The sequence below is a fragment of the Solenopsis invicta genome, chromosome 6 (assembly GCF_016802725.1).
Source record: "Solenopsis invicta isolate M01_SB chromosome 6, UNIL_Sinv_3.0, whole genome shotgun sequence".
In the NCBI taxonomy this organism is placed as follows: domain Eukaryota; kingdom Metazoa; phylum Arthropoda; class Insecta; order Hymenoptera; family Formicidae; genus Solenopsis; species Solenopsis invicta.
This window is the reverse complement of record NC_052669.1, coordinates 14,732,473-14,746,626: the sequence shown is the minus strand read 5'-3', so window position 1 is coordinate 14,746,626 and position 14,154 is coordinate 14,732,473. Positions and strand designations below refer to the sequence as shown.

The window sequence follows — 14,154 nt, the reverse complement described above, 5'->3', positions numbered from 1 at the left end:
GTTGTCCACATATTCATGTCTACCAAATTTTTTTGAGATTTTGATCCGCCATTTTAAATCGGTTACTTTGATTTTTAAAAATCTGTCTTCAAATTCGTAATCAGCGACTTAAACAACCCTCAGATACAAATTTGAAAACAATCAGTTCGATACTAATAAATGTGACAAAAGGTTAAAAAATATAAAAAATTTAATTTGCTCTACTTCAGCGAAAAAAAGTCGGACCATAGCATTCAAATATGTGTTAGAAAAGTTAAGAATAACACTTTAATGTGACATCCAGCTGGATGCTGAAAAAAATTGTTAGACGTTTTATAAATCGTGGAAAATGGCCAAAAATCTCATTTTTTTGCATTTTTAAATTAGAATATCTCAAAAACTTGACGTGATACGACATTTTTGCGGCAAAATTCGTAATCAATGCATCAAAATCTTTCAGAAATGACTTGTTTACTTTAAAGCCAAAAAGATTGTAAATTTTTGTCGAGTGTTATTTATATAATTTATATTACAAATATCTAAGGCTGAATAATCAAAGGGCTAGCGAAAGTGTTCGCGCGGGTATGGATTCCGATAGCACATGGGACCGATAGCACACCACCACTCACAGCGGTCAATGCCTAGATTTTTTCCGTTGGTCAGGTTAGATAAGTCATGATGATTGGTTGGTGAGCTATCGCACCATGCGCTATCGGATCCCGTCTGTTCGCGCGATATTCAAGATACAAGTTCCTTCCTGTTCAAATCAGTTTTACTTTAAATATAACTTTTTATTAATGATATCACAAGTGTACGATTGTTAGTGGTAGCGTATTAGGTTATTGTCCTGAAGATCTTAAGTTCGAATCCAGTCGACAGCGATACGTTTTTAAAAAATGTAAAATAATGTGTAATTGTAATTAGCTAAATTAGGAATCTTATATGCGAAACAGTAAATAACAGATTAAGCTATAATATTTGTTAAGAAACTAAAAAACGTTTTTTAATATTACCTTTATTTGTATATTAAGTAACACATATCCTGTAGTTATGTCATGGATGTTTGGTGGATACTCGTATATACGAGGTGTGATCAAAAAGTAAGGTGACTTTTTGAATTTCACGCGCTCTGTACACTCTAATTTCAAAATTTTTTTTTTGTGTTGGTACACTCGTCACGATCATATGTTCACAGTTTTGACTATATAGCATGTGTTGTTTTTATGTGAGAGGCATAAAGGTTAGACTCGTGTTTGCGTGCTCGGCGATTTTTTGCTGTTGAAAATAATGGAGCAGAGAGTTTGTATTAATTTTTGTGTAAAAAATGGTATTAAGTGTTCAAAAACTCTTGAAATGTTGACAGTGGCGTACGGTGAGTCAACTTGAAGCAAAAAAAATGTTTATAAACGGTATAAGTTATTCCAAGAGGGCCGAGAAAATGTTGACGATGAACCTCGCTCTGGACGCCCCAGCACGTCAAAAACCGACGAAAATGTTCAGGAAGTGAAAGAAATTGTGTTGAAAAATCGTCGAATCACAATTAGAGAAATAGCTGATGATCTTAACATATCGTTTGGCTCATGCCAATCAATTTTAACGGATGTTTTGGGTATGACACGTGTGTCAGCGAAATTTGTTCCAAAATTGCTTAATTTTGATCAGAAGCAGCGTCGCATGATGAACGAGTCAAGAACGAGTCATGAACGAAACCAAGACATGTTGAACGATGTCAATGATGATCTTGATCTGCTCAAAAGGGTTATAACTGGTGACGAAACATGGGTATATGGTTATGACGTCGAAAACAAAGCCCAATCATCCCAGTGGAAGAGCCCAGGAGAGCCAAGACCGAAAAAGACACGCCAAGTTCGTTTGAATGTGAAGGTTTTGCTCACAGTTTTCTTTGATTACCATGGCGTTGTGCATCAAGAATTCCTACCACAAGGTCGTACGGTAAACAAGGAGTATTACCTTGAGGTTATGCGGCGTTTGCGTGAATCAATAAGAAAAAAACGTCCGGAAGTGTGGAAAGAAAATTCATGGATTCTGCACCATGATAATGCACTTGCGCACACATCGTTACTAGTGAGTACTTTTTTGGCCAAAAACAATACTATCATCATGCCTCAGCCACCGTATTCACCAGACTTGGCCCCCTGCAACTTTTTCCTCTTCCCAAAATTGAAAAGGCCTATGAAAGGACGAAGATTTGCGACGATTGAGGAGATTAAGGCTGCATCGCTGGAGGAGCTCAAGGCAATACCCAAAAGTGCATTTCAGAAATGTTTTGACGACTGGAAAAAGCGCTGGCACAAATGCATTGTATCAGAGGGGGATTATTTTGAAGGGGATAACATAATTTTGGATGAATAAATGAATATTTTTTTATGAAAATGAAAAGTCACCTTACTTTTTGATCACACCTCGTATTGCGTTAGATATCTAGTAGATATTCAACGGCTCTCTTTTGGCGGACATTTGGATATCTAAAGCATGTCTAGTGGCTGTCATTTTGATATTCATAGATATCCTTAATATATCATATTATACTCCTACGAGTGCTACGTATAAAATTTTTCAAGTGTCATAAGATATGATTTACAAAGTGCACATGAATATGATAACGAAACGAGGTTAATTAGATCGGATGCACCTTATTAAATCTATTTTTATCTTTCTATCTTTTTCCAATGCATATTTTTACCTTTCTCAGCAAAAATGTGGTTCGCTTTCTCAGGTCTGATTCTAAGTCATACTTTTTTAATTCTAGCTTTAATGTAAATGTATATTTTTAACATTTGAAACAAGTGTCAAATAATTGAATAGAGATATAAAAATATGAGCACTTTAAAGATTTCATACATTTTTTTGAACAAACGCATATCATTTTTATTAGCTTACACAATTTTAAGATATTTATTTTAAGTAAATACTACTTCGTTTTAAATAAGAGATTTTGTAGAAAATTTAATCATTTTGATTAAAAAAATACTTTTAGGCGCACGCACACAAAAACAGGCGCCTTTTTTTTTACCTTTTTTTGGAAAGGTAATTTTGTACTGATACTACATAACTGTAAAGTTTCATCAAAATCGGTGACCCGGGTTACGTGTGTTGCCCTTATAAGCAGATTTGTATCAAACGCAGATTAAATCTCTCATCAGATATAATAAAAAATGACGTCAAATACAAACCAAATTTGTCTTTAGAAACGAAAACAGATCAATAACAAGTCTTTTTATTAACTTTTACAATTAAGACAGAATCAATTACCGTGCGTGGATATACATAGAAGGTAAATATATCCGCTATATATTATCCATCCGCGCATATTATACCTCTTACTTGTATTACTACCGTGCGTATGTTTCTTTTGTAATTTACTTAGAATAAATCTTGTGTTTATTATAATAGTTCTATTAATCCGCGTCGTTACTAACCAAACGTCTTTCCTTCCTCTCGCTCGAACCATTTCCGCTGCGCCGGCAGAGTTAATCCGCACACGGAAAGTCGGTTTATTTCAAGTCCAACGTGGTATCTAGAGTTATCAACGAATGCCAATATTTGCTTCAAATAAATATTTGACGGTCTTTTTCTACGAAACAGATATTGTAAGGTTCAGATCACATGCAAAAACAATGTAGAATTTCCGAAATTCGACTTAGAAGTTAATATAAAAGATAAACGTGCTTGAAAATTTGTACATGCAATGAAGATGTACCGTGGTAAACAGAACAGCAATCATGTGACACAGATTTTGCATTAGATAGCACTGAAATTGAAGAATAAAGACACATAATATATTCATGTGTGCATTGAATAAAAAGCATCAGCCTGCTCATCCGGTCTTAGCAATATTCCCCTTATCCTTCACCCCGCGTACCACTCAACTTTTGCTCAAAAAAAGAATCTGTAATACCGATGTCGAGAAAGTTCGACCTTAAATTTAGCTTTTCTTTAAAACAAGACCTTCTGTTCTATTATGTTTTTTACTTATTTTATAAGATTTTTTATCAATTGATAGTAGAGAATTTCAAAAATCTTGAAAAATATTTTAAAAATTTCCAATAGCTCAACCGGCGATATGTCACCACTGGTTAAAATTCAGTCGCCAAGTCAATATGTCAATAGCCTAATTTGCAACATGTAGCTCAATCTGCCGGCAACCCCGTAGGCAATGGCCTTATGAGCCATGCAAACTCTTCTCTTAACTTAGAATTATATTTCAAGATCAACAAATATATCTTGCGCAGTTTGGTGAACTTCCCAGATAGCACATGGACTTTGTTGTACGGCTAGCGTATAGAATTAGGCCTAGGCCCGATGGACTCTAGGAAGAGGTAACGACCTACAAAATTGTTGACCAAAAAAAGGAGTCCGAACGTTTTATAAAAGCGTATATTTATGAACGTTTGATAATGCTCACGAGTGGCGGCTCGTGTTACACTTGTAATATCTCGTGTGATACAAGTATATGTGGCTAACGGTGTGACTGAGTTTTTTTGTAGCTCTTTCGTAAGTGTAGCTGACGTCTTGACGGAAGATGTGCTTTGTATTGTTGCTTGGGTAGTTCTCCGCCGCTTGAGTGTCAAGCGGCGGTTTATATAGATCGCTACTGCGAAAGGCTATTGCCGATCGCAATTGCGATGTTTGGGTTTTCTGCATGCTCAATTTGTGTAAACATTGTTCCTATTATTTTGGGCAATCGCCGTTAGGTTTTAGGGTTCCTGGGTTATCCGTGTTACGACAATGCTTTTAGATTTCTTATATGCTTATTATGCTTTTATGATTTCTTCCCGGTATATAGTAACTAGAGACCGGTTGCCATGCGCCAGGTCGTTATCGCTTGACTATAACAACATCCACAAAATGTCCAATGAACGTCCGACATTGGGAAATTCATAGGACATCCGAATAAAATATTTACTTAGAACATATAATACTGGAAAGACCATAGCCTCGTTTGTTTGTTTGAAAATAGATTGACAAGGATGGAGAGATGAAATGATCCTAACTTGTAATACGCATGCTCCATATAAACAGATACGTACAGTCGTGAGCTAAAAGGTTGCAACACATTTTCTTCGATGTCATTAATCGGCAAGCCTAATTGGTTGGATCCACAGGTAAGAACCAATTACATTTGCCGTTCGATGAGCAAGTCTACATTCCAAAAACTATCGAAGAAAATGTGTTGCAACCTTTTAGCTCACGACTGTACGTAGTGGACGTTCAAGCTCTTCTGAGCATGCGCATTACAAGTAAAGATCATTTCATCTCTCCATCCTTGTTAATCTACTCGCCGACGCTTTCAAGAGACTATGCGTTCCTTCCAATATTATATGTTTTACGGGTCTATAGGACGTCCTATAGACCGTTTTGCACAATTTCGGATGTCAATTAAATATCCAAAAAGGATCTAAATGGACATAATTTTTAGTACCCTTCCGAAAAAAATTTATTTATAAATATTTATTTTAATATTGTAAAAAAAGTTTTCTTAATGTGTGTTGAATAAAATAAAAATATTACTTAAAGTAAAAAAAATTGGGAATCTTTTTCAAGAATTCTTTTTTTAAATTTTCAAGTGGCTACCCACCCAAGTCGTAATCTTGCCGAACGTTGCTGGATTTCTGTAATTACTGCGAACTGATGCGTGATGATTTGTGAACACTTTGTGTTAAAACACATACTTATATCAAGTCAATACCTATACGTTATTGAAAAGATGAAACATATAATTAAAGCATATATTATTTATATAAACATATATAAAATTATAAATTTCACAATTATGACTTGGATGAGTAACGGTTTGGAAATTTCTGGAAAAAATTAAAAAAAAATTCTCGATTTTTTTTACTTTAAAGAATACTTTATTTTATTCAATGTCAAAAAATGTTTTTTATAATGTTACGTCTGGCGAGAAAATTTTCATTTTTCCGCGCCATCCGTACTAATAATAACCTAATCAGACTCCGGAAACATCCTCCGATCAATTAGATAAATCCCGCATCAGTCGATATCGCTCGATTTCAAATTTCATACGGCTTGGCTACCTCGTGCCGCCCCCTCGACGCGCAACACCCGCGAGCGTCCATCGGCGCGAGACAAACATCGTGCGCGCCGACCCCTCGGCTCGCGGCCCCCTCTGATACCGACAAGCTCCGCGCGTTGGAATTCTATTCATCTTTCCAATTTAATACGAAATATTAAGAATGGCAAATTTATTATTATCTAAGCGTGATCCACTCATGGACGCCTCCCACTGCTGTGCCATGCAACTCAGATCGAAACAACTTTAAAATCACGGCCAATAAAAATGCCAAATAATTTTGAATCAATCAATCTCCTACGAACGATAATTAAACCTTAACTTTTTATACATAAAACTATTGCATGTGCTTGGCGCTATCGCCTCGCACACTCTCAATATAAATTCTATTAAATTCTATTAATTTCCTGGGCACTGGATTTCGCGTCGGGGCTTGGTATGCGGTGCCCCCGCGAGTCGCGATCCCCGGAGAAGTCTACAAGCGCTCGCGCGATATAGGCGCAAGCCGCGCGGTCGCGGAACGGGGCGGGCTTCTAAGGGCCACACGTTACGAAAAACTATCGCTCCGAATTTTCCGCGAACCTGAGGAATCGTCCCGCGACACCTCTTGCCCATATCCTTGCCTATATAAGGAGCGAAATCGGAGCTCGAAAAGCAGATCAGTCTTGTTGGTCGAGTGAGATTCGCTGCCATCGGCGACCACCAACATTCAGACCTCCAGGTACGATCTCAGCGACGGGAGGGTTTTACTCCTGACGAAGACGTTGGTCTTCGGGGTGGCCCCGGTCGGATCGCCTCTTTTCCTCTCCCTCCTTTCCGCCAGAGATCCTGAGGGTTGAACCTCACCTAGCACCAGCTAGAGTGTGGCCTCACTCGTTTCTCTGCCTCCCTCCCTCTCCTCCGGCGTCGAAGAAGACTCGCTAACGCGACTCTTCGACGTCTCCTCTCTCTCTCTCTCTCTCTTTCCTGCGGCGTCGAAGAAGACTCGCTAACGCGACTCTTTGACACCGTCCTTCTTCTATTCCCAACCCGTCGAGGAAGATTCGCTAGCGCGACTCCTCGACGCTCTCACCGTCCCCTCTTCTTCCATATAATTTCCACCTTTAAGGGAGGCGTTCTAACGGGTAACCACTCCGACCCAGCGGATTCGTCACTCGTTACTTATACTCGATCACTAATCTATTTCACTAAATTTCGTAGATCTTCTATACCGAGCTCTCTCTCTCTCTCTCTCTCTCTCTCTCTCGCGTTAAGGTCGGTAAGTTACCTGTTCATATACGCATTAACGTGGCAATCCTTCACCCGTCTTAAATTTACCATGTCTCGCTCGAAGCACGTATGGGCAAACGCAGGGCACACCGCGCGTACGCCGGCGGCAGAAAGCGCTTCTTTCGCAAGATGACGTTTTACCCGCAGCCCCCATATGTAACCATCTACTATTCCGTAATCACGAAAATACATATACATATTCAGTTTAATCATTACACGCTCTGTCATTCATTTAATCCCACGCCAAGCTCGAGCACGCACGCTACTACTCCAGTAGCGTTAATAAAACGCTACTACATTTCCTAAACCTACTCATAAATCACCTAATAATATATCTCCCTACAATACCTCCTACTTCCCATACAAGGAATTTGTCGCGTATCCGGCCGTGTTATCACACGATTCGGAGCCGCGACTGGTGACAGCTGCCTTAAAACCAAAACTAACCAACGAACCAGACCTACGTCCCGGGATCGCAACCCTCGCGAATCCGCGGACGCAACAATAATATTAAAATTTATATTTATAAATAAATATTTTTTCGTAAAAAAATTGTCAAGTCAATGAAAGCAACACGGCGCGAGCAGCCTTACAACATTTTTTAAATAAGATTGACATTTTAAAAATGTCCAAATGTCAATATATTTAATTTGTATTTGCGGTAAAATACACATAAAATATTATGCCTGCACGGTAATAGCGCGCTTCCTAATTGACATCAAAATCCTATGCACGTCCAAAAATGGGCCATTAATAGGCGTCCAAAATCAAACATACGTTGGACATTCATTTAATGTCCTTGGACATGCGGACGTAAAATAGACCTAAAACGGATGTCCATAAAATGTCCTGTGCTATCTGGGTTAAAAATGCATATACAATCGCACAAGAAATATTAGTACCAACATGGAAACCGTACGAAGTTGATACACAAATTATGTGAAAAAGTATCCGCGTTTAGGTCTACTTAAACTGAAATACATATGTGACAGCTATGTCATTGTATCGATTTACGAAAAAGATGGCGCCATTCCAAAAACAATATATCGGTTTTTGACTAAAAAAACATAAGAAATTTTTTCCGTACTTGAGTTTTATATTATAACATATTTAAAAAAAAAATTTTAATAGCATTTGCAGCAAAACATTTAATAAAAATGACAGTTATAAGTATGTAACAATGCATGCATATTACATGCATTATTTCCGGCAAATACCAACTAAAGGCCGCTGTTCGGCTTTAAATAACAGAAGGCGCGCTTGCGCCTACCTAAACGCTTCAATTGACGATAACACCGCTAACGGCTGAAGGCAGTCGTTAGCACGAGGCAGACCTGGGCACGTATTATGCAGTTGTTTGGAATCATTCCGATCGGAATTATTCCGTTTTCCCTAGAAAACACAACAGAAATTTAGGGAAAAACGGAATAATTCCGATCAGAATCGATTCCGAACAAATGCGTAATACGTGCCCTGTACGCGATAGAAGGCCGCGCGCACGCGAATCACCGGCTAGTCTCAAGAAGAAATTTCCGCGAAAACTCGCCTGTACCAGCGGCCGTGGAGGAACGGGAATCCCGAGATAAAATCTCGAAAGAAAACAAAATCACGCGAAAACTGCCGAGCGCGCGAGCCAAGGGGTATAAAAAAGCCTTCGCTCGCACGCTCGGTATCCATTCACCGATCCCGATCCCGATCCCAATCCGCAACTCCTCTTCGATAAGAATAAGCGGTAAAGGTTCTTTGTCGCTGTCGAGGGACTCGACGAGCCGAAATTCGAGAGAGCACGTTTCTCTTTTCTTCATAATCACCCCGCAGACTAAGGCGGTAAAGGTTCTTTGCCGTTACCAAAATACTTGGTAGTTTCGGGTGTTCCTGATGAAATCCGGTGATTCCGCGCCAGCCAGAATTACTCCGACGGCTATTAAGCCAGACGCATCGCGAGAACGATTGATTGGGCGTACAAATGTACCGGGCTAACCCGCGTATTCGCGCCGTTAACGCGCCGTACAACGCGCCTTGCCGAAGATAAACACGACCGCGATCAGAAACTTGGCTAGCCAAGATACTCGGAAAAACCAACACCGATTCCACAAACTACGGGATTCCCTCGCAGCTTCGCGGTCAAGGCCGCTTATAAATAATCTGTAAATAACGCACCCTAATTGTTTTTTCAATATCGTTGTTTGTTCGAAATATTAGATTGTACCGAATTATATTTTCTACTCTGTCTTTTTTTTCTTTTCTGTCACTTTCTTGTAACCTGCCGCAAACGCACTGTTCACGGTTCGGCTTGAAAATATATAACTCGTATTGTTAAAAATGTTTCATTAGAAATAAATGTTATAATCTCATCAATCATATCACAGTACCGCGTACCGATTTACGAGGGCAGTCCAATAAGTACTTAGTCTACAAAAGAAAAACGAAAATTTTGGAAAAGTGGCGATTTATTTCTCAACATAGTCTCCTTTTAGCTCGATACATTTGACCCAGCGATGCTCCAACTTCTTTAATCCATCTGAAAAATACATTTTCTCGAGGTCTGCAAAGTAGGCCTCCGTGGCGACGATGACCTCCTCATTCGACTCAAATTTCTGCCCGGCGAGTGACTTTTTCAAGTTTGGAAACAAAAAAAAGTTGCACGGGGCCAAATATGGAAAATACGATGGATGGGGCAGCAGTTTCGTAGTGCAATTCGACCAATTTTGTCGTAGCGACGGCGGAGGTGTGAGTCGGTGCGTTGTCATAGTGGAAGAGCACTTTTTTCTTCGCCAAATAAGGCCGTTTTTTCTGCAATTCGGCGTCGAATCGGCCCAATAATTCGGCATAGTAGAGCCCTGTGACCGTTTTGCCCTTCTCCAGGTAGTCGATACAGATCACACCTTGTGAATCCCAGAAAACGGTGGCCATCACCTTTCCGGCCGATAGGACAGTCTTCGCCTTCTTCTGAGCACGTTTGCCGGGTGAAGTCCACTGTTTCGACTGTTCCTTGGTCTCTGGTGTGTACCAGTGGATCCATATTTCGTCGACGGTCACGAAACGACGCAGAAACTCCTTCGGATTGCGCTTAAACAGCGTCAAACACTGCTTTGAAAGGGTCTCACGGTTGCGCTTGTTGTCCGGAGTGAGTAAACGCGGCACCCATCTCGCCGACAGCTTTTTCATGCCCAAAATTTCATGCAGGATATGACCCACGCGCTTTTTTGAGATGCCTACTGTTTCAGCTATCTCGCGCACCTTCAATCGGCGGTCTGCCAATACGAGATCGTGGATTTTTGTCACGTTATCCTCCGTGGTAGCCATTTTCGGGGCACCTGGGCGTGGCTCATCAAAAACCGACATGCGACCACGTTGAAACTTGTTAAACCAATTTTTGACGGTCGCCATCGAAGGAGAAGAGTCACCGTACATAGGATCCAAGCGCTCTTTGATTTCGCTACGCGATTTTCCTTCCAAAAACAAGAATCGAATCACCGACCGATATTGCTCTTTTTCAATTTTTCTAAAATTTGGAGACGCCTTCCACACGCGGTCAAAACAAAACTACGAGTCCGATTCGGCTGAAATTTTGACAGTAGCCGTCTACGAGAATGTACTACACGATAGTAAATCTCTCTTGCGATACTGGCACCATCGGGCGGTGAGGCTAAGTACTTATTGGACCGCCCTCGTATTTTCTCTCTTCCGCTTTGAACCTATTCCGTTAATTTAACCGTGAGCTAATTCCGCGCATTAACGAATATCGGTTGTTTCAAGTAACATTATTATACAGAAATTTAGGATATTGTAAAATAATAAAAAAAACTGAACAAAATTGTAGCAATTTATTTCGTCATAAATATGGAAGTGCACCTACACAAATACAAAATACGCAATAAAACTCACTTAAATCGTCAAAAGCCGATACTATATATCAACTTCCGGTCTCTTACCGGAGTTAAATTTATCAACATAAAAATATATATAATTTTATTTTTTATTATGATAAAATTAAATCATTTTTGTCTAATTTAAAACACATATGATTTATCTTATCTTTTTCTAAACTTTAAGTTATCTAAAAACTTTGCATATAATAATACAGATCTACAAAATTTAAGGGAGAAGGTGGGGGGGGGGGAGTCTTGTGCTTTGAACTTTGATAAAATTTCTATAGGATTTCGATGCGCTGAAAACGACTACGTTGCCCGTTTTTCTTCAACACCTTCCATTTTTTAAGTAATCGCAAGAAAAGTTATTTTTCGAATTTGATTTCTTTATGATTTTTTTCTGGTTAAAGAAAAAATGATAGCGGGGTCAGTTTTACGGCATTTTACATAGAAATGTTCCCATAATACTAAAAATATTTATTTGCAACTTATAAATATGTTTTATGTAAACTGTAAACAAAAAGCTTTGAATAAAATTGTGAAAAAATGATAAAAAAATTCATTTTTGAAATATAAAACCAAGTAGTTCAAAAGAAAAAAATTTTTTTTAATATTACTATAAAAGGGTTTCCGCCGTTTTTTATCAAAAATTGGGCATTTATTGTGAAAGAACGGTACCCAATGTTTTATTCGAAGTATTGTCCATCGCTAGCCATTACTTTTTCCCATCTTTCTGGCAGCATACGGATACCGCGTCAGAAGAATGCTTCATCTTTTGAAGCTATCCACAAATCGATCCAATTTTTTATATCTTCATATGATGTGAAGTGTTGCTCAGACAGGCCATGCGCCATCGATCGAAACAGATAGTAATCAGAAGGAGCAATGTCTGGTGAATACGGCGGGTGGGGTAAAACTTTCCAATTGAGTGTTTCCAGGTAGGTTTTGACCGGCGCCGCAACATGTGGACGAGCATTATCATGCAGAAGAATAACTTTGTCGTGTCTGGAGTAGTAATGGGCACGTTTTTCCTTGAGTACTCGGCTCAATCTCATCAATTGTGTTTGGTAGAGAGCCCCAGTAATGGTTTCATTCGGTTTGAGCAACTCATAATACACGACACCAAGCTGATCCCACCAAATACACAACATGAGCTTCTTTCCATGAATTTTCGGCTTTGTTGTCGATGTTGAAGCATGGCCAGGTGGTCCCCATGATTTCTTCTTCTTTGGGTTATCGTAGTGGATCCATTTTTCATCACCAGTGACTATACGATGCAAAAAACCCTTTCGTTTACGCCTGGCAAGCAGCATTTCACATGTGAAAAATCGGCGTTCAACGTTTCTTGGCTTCAGTTCATATGGAACCCAGTTTTCTTGTTTTTGAATCATTCTCAATGATTTTAAGCGATGTGAAATTGCTAGTTAAGTCACTCCTAATGTAAGTGCAAGTGCTTCTTGCGTTTGGCACGAATCTTCATCTAATAATGTTTCTAATTCCGCGTCTTCGTACACTTTCGGCCTTCCGCTACGTTCTTTGTCTTCGACGTCAAATTCACCGTTCTTAAACTTGTGAAACCACTCACGGCAACTTCTCTCACTTAAGGCAGCCTCACCATATGCTTCTACAAGCAATCGACGCGCCTCGGCTGCAGATTTCTTCAAATTAAAGAAGTAAATCAAAAGCTTCCGCAAATGATGTTTATTCGGCTCAAAACTCGAGATTTTCGCACGAAAAGATATATGATGCTGATACAAAATCGCTAATATTTTAAGGCTATGTTGTTGCTAGATGTCCAACCTTACGATATAACGTTTTACAACAGACAATTTCAACCATAACATACTAGTGTCGCCATTTTTTGTAAAACGGCGGAAACTTATTTATACTCCTAATAAAATCGTTATTGATCAAGTTGTAAAGCAATAATTAAATTGATAGATTACATAGAAAAGCTTACATTAGTTTATATATACAGTGTAAGGGATAAATTAACAAGGGGAGGACCAGGTGAGTCACCCTAGAATTTTGATCCCAATTTTTTTAGTTATTCTGGAGACAAAAAAAAAGTTTACGTCTCCTGGCGTTTCATCGAATAGGTCTTAGTTTCGAAATAATAAATTTGTGAAAATTGCCCATACCGCGACGCACCATATGAGCCTTCCCGGTGACTGTTCTCGCAACCAGTGCAGTCGGCTCCGTGCGTTAGGTGCTTGTTTCACAATCGTAAGATCCAGGTTCGCTCCCGGATGTGTGTGCAATATTTTTTTTCTTTTTTTTTTTAATAAATGTATTTATTTATCTTGATGATATTAATATAGTATGCAAATTTCTAAAATAGAAAATTTAATTTAATATTATTTTCTAAACTTCAATTTAAATTTAATTTGAAGAAAATTTGAATTCAAGTAATAATATATTTTACAGATATGATAAAGTACGCTTGGTTTGCATCCAAATTAATTCCTGAAAGAAATGTGTTTCGAAACGTCAACGAAATATGCTCCCCTCCGGACTTACGAAAAAATAAATGTATATGTAATACTCCTTCATTTATTCATTATGCAAACTGTAGAAAATTTATATGCTTTAAATGTTTTTATGATGTTTATCATCCAAGTAATTGTTCCCCATCGAAATAATTTAATTGTGTAATAAATCTGCAATACTTAAATAATTAACTTTTGTAATAAAAGTATTTACATTCACATTTACAATCAGATGTTTGTTTATTATTCTTCTTTTACGATTAATTATTTTAAAAACTAGAAATTTAAAATACTGTTAATATTATTTCCAATTAAATTTTAAATTAAACAATTTGAAAATTTAGATACGTTGCCTTTATATGTTATACATTTCAAATAACTTATATATTATTATTATTATTACCTATTTATTATTTCAAATATTAAACTAATAATACTAAACTAATAATTTATTATTAGTTTAGTATTATTAGTTTAATATTAAACTAAT

The 14,154-nt window shown here is 38.2% G+C and overlaps 1 protein-coding gene across 8 annotated transcripts in view; it reads left to right on the top strand.

Moving 5' to 3' along the window:
• The window catches only part of LOC105198089 (follistatin), a 621,281-nt gene that overhangs the window by 105,919 nt on the left and 501,208 nt on the right, over positions 1–14,154 (top strand). The window lies entirely within an intron of this gene.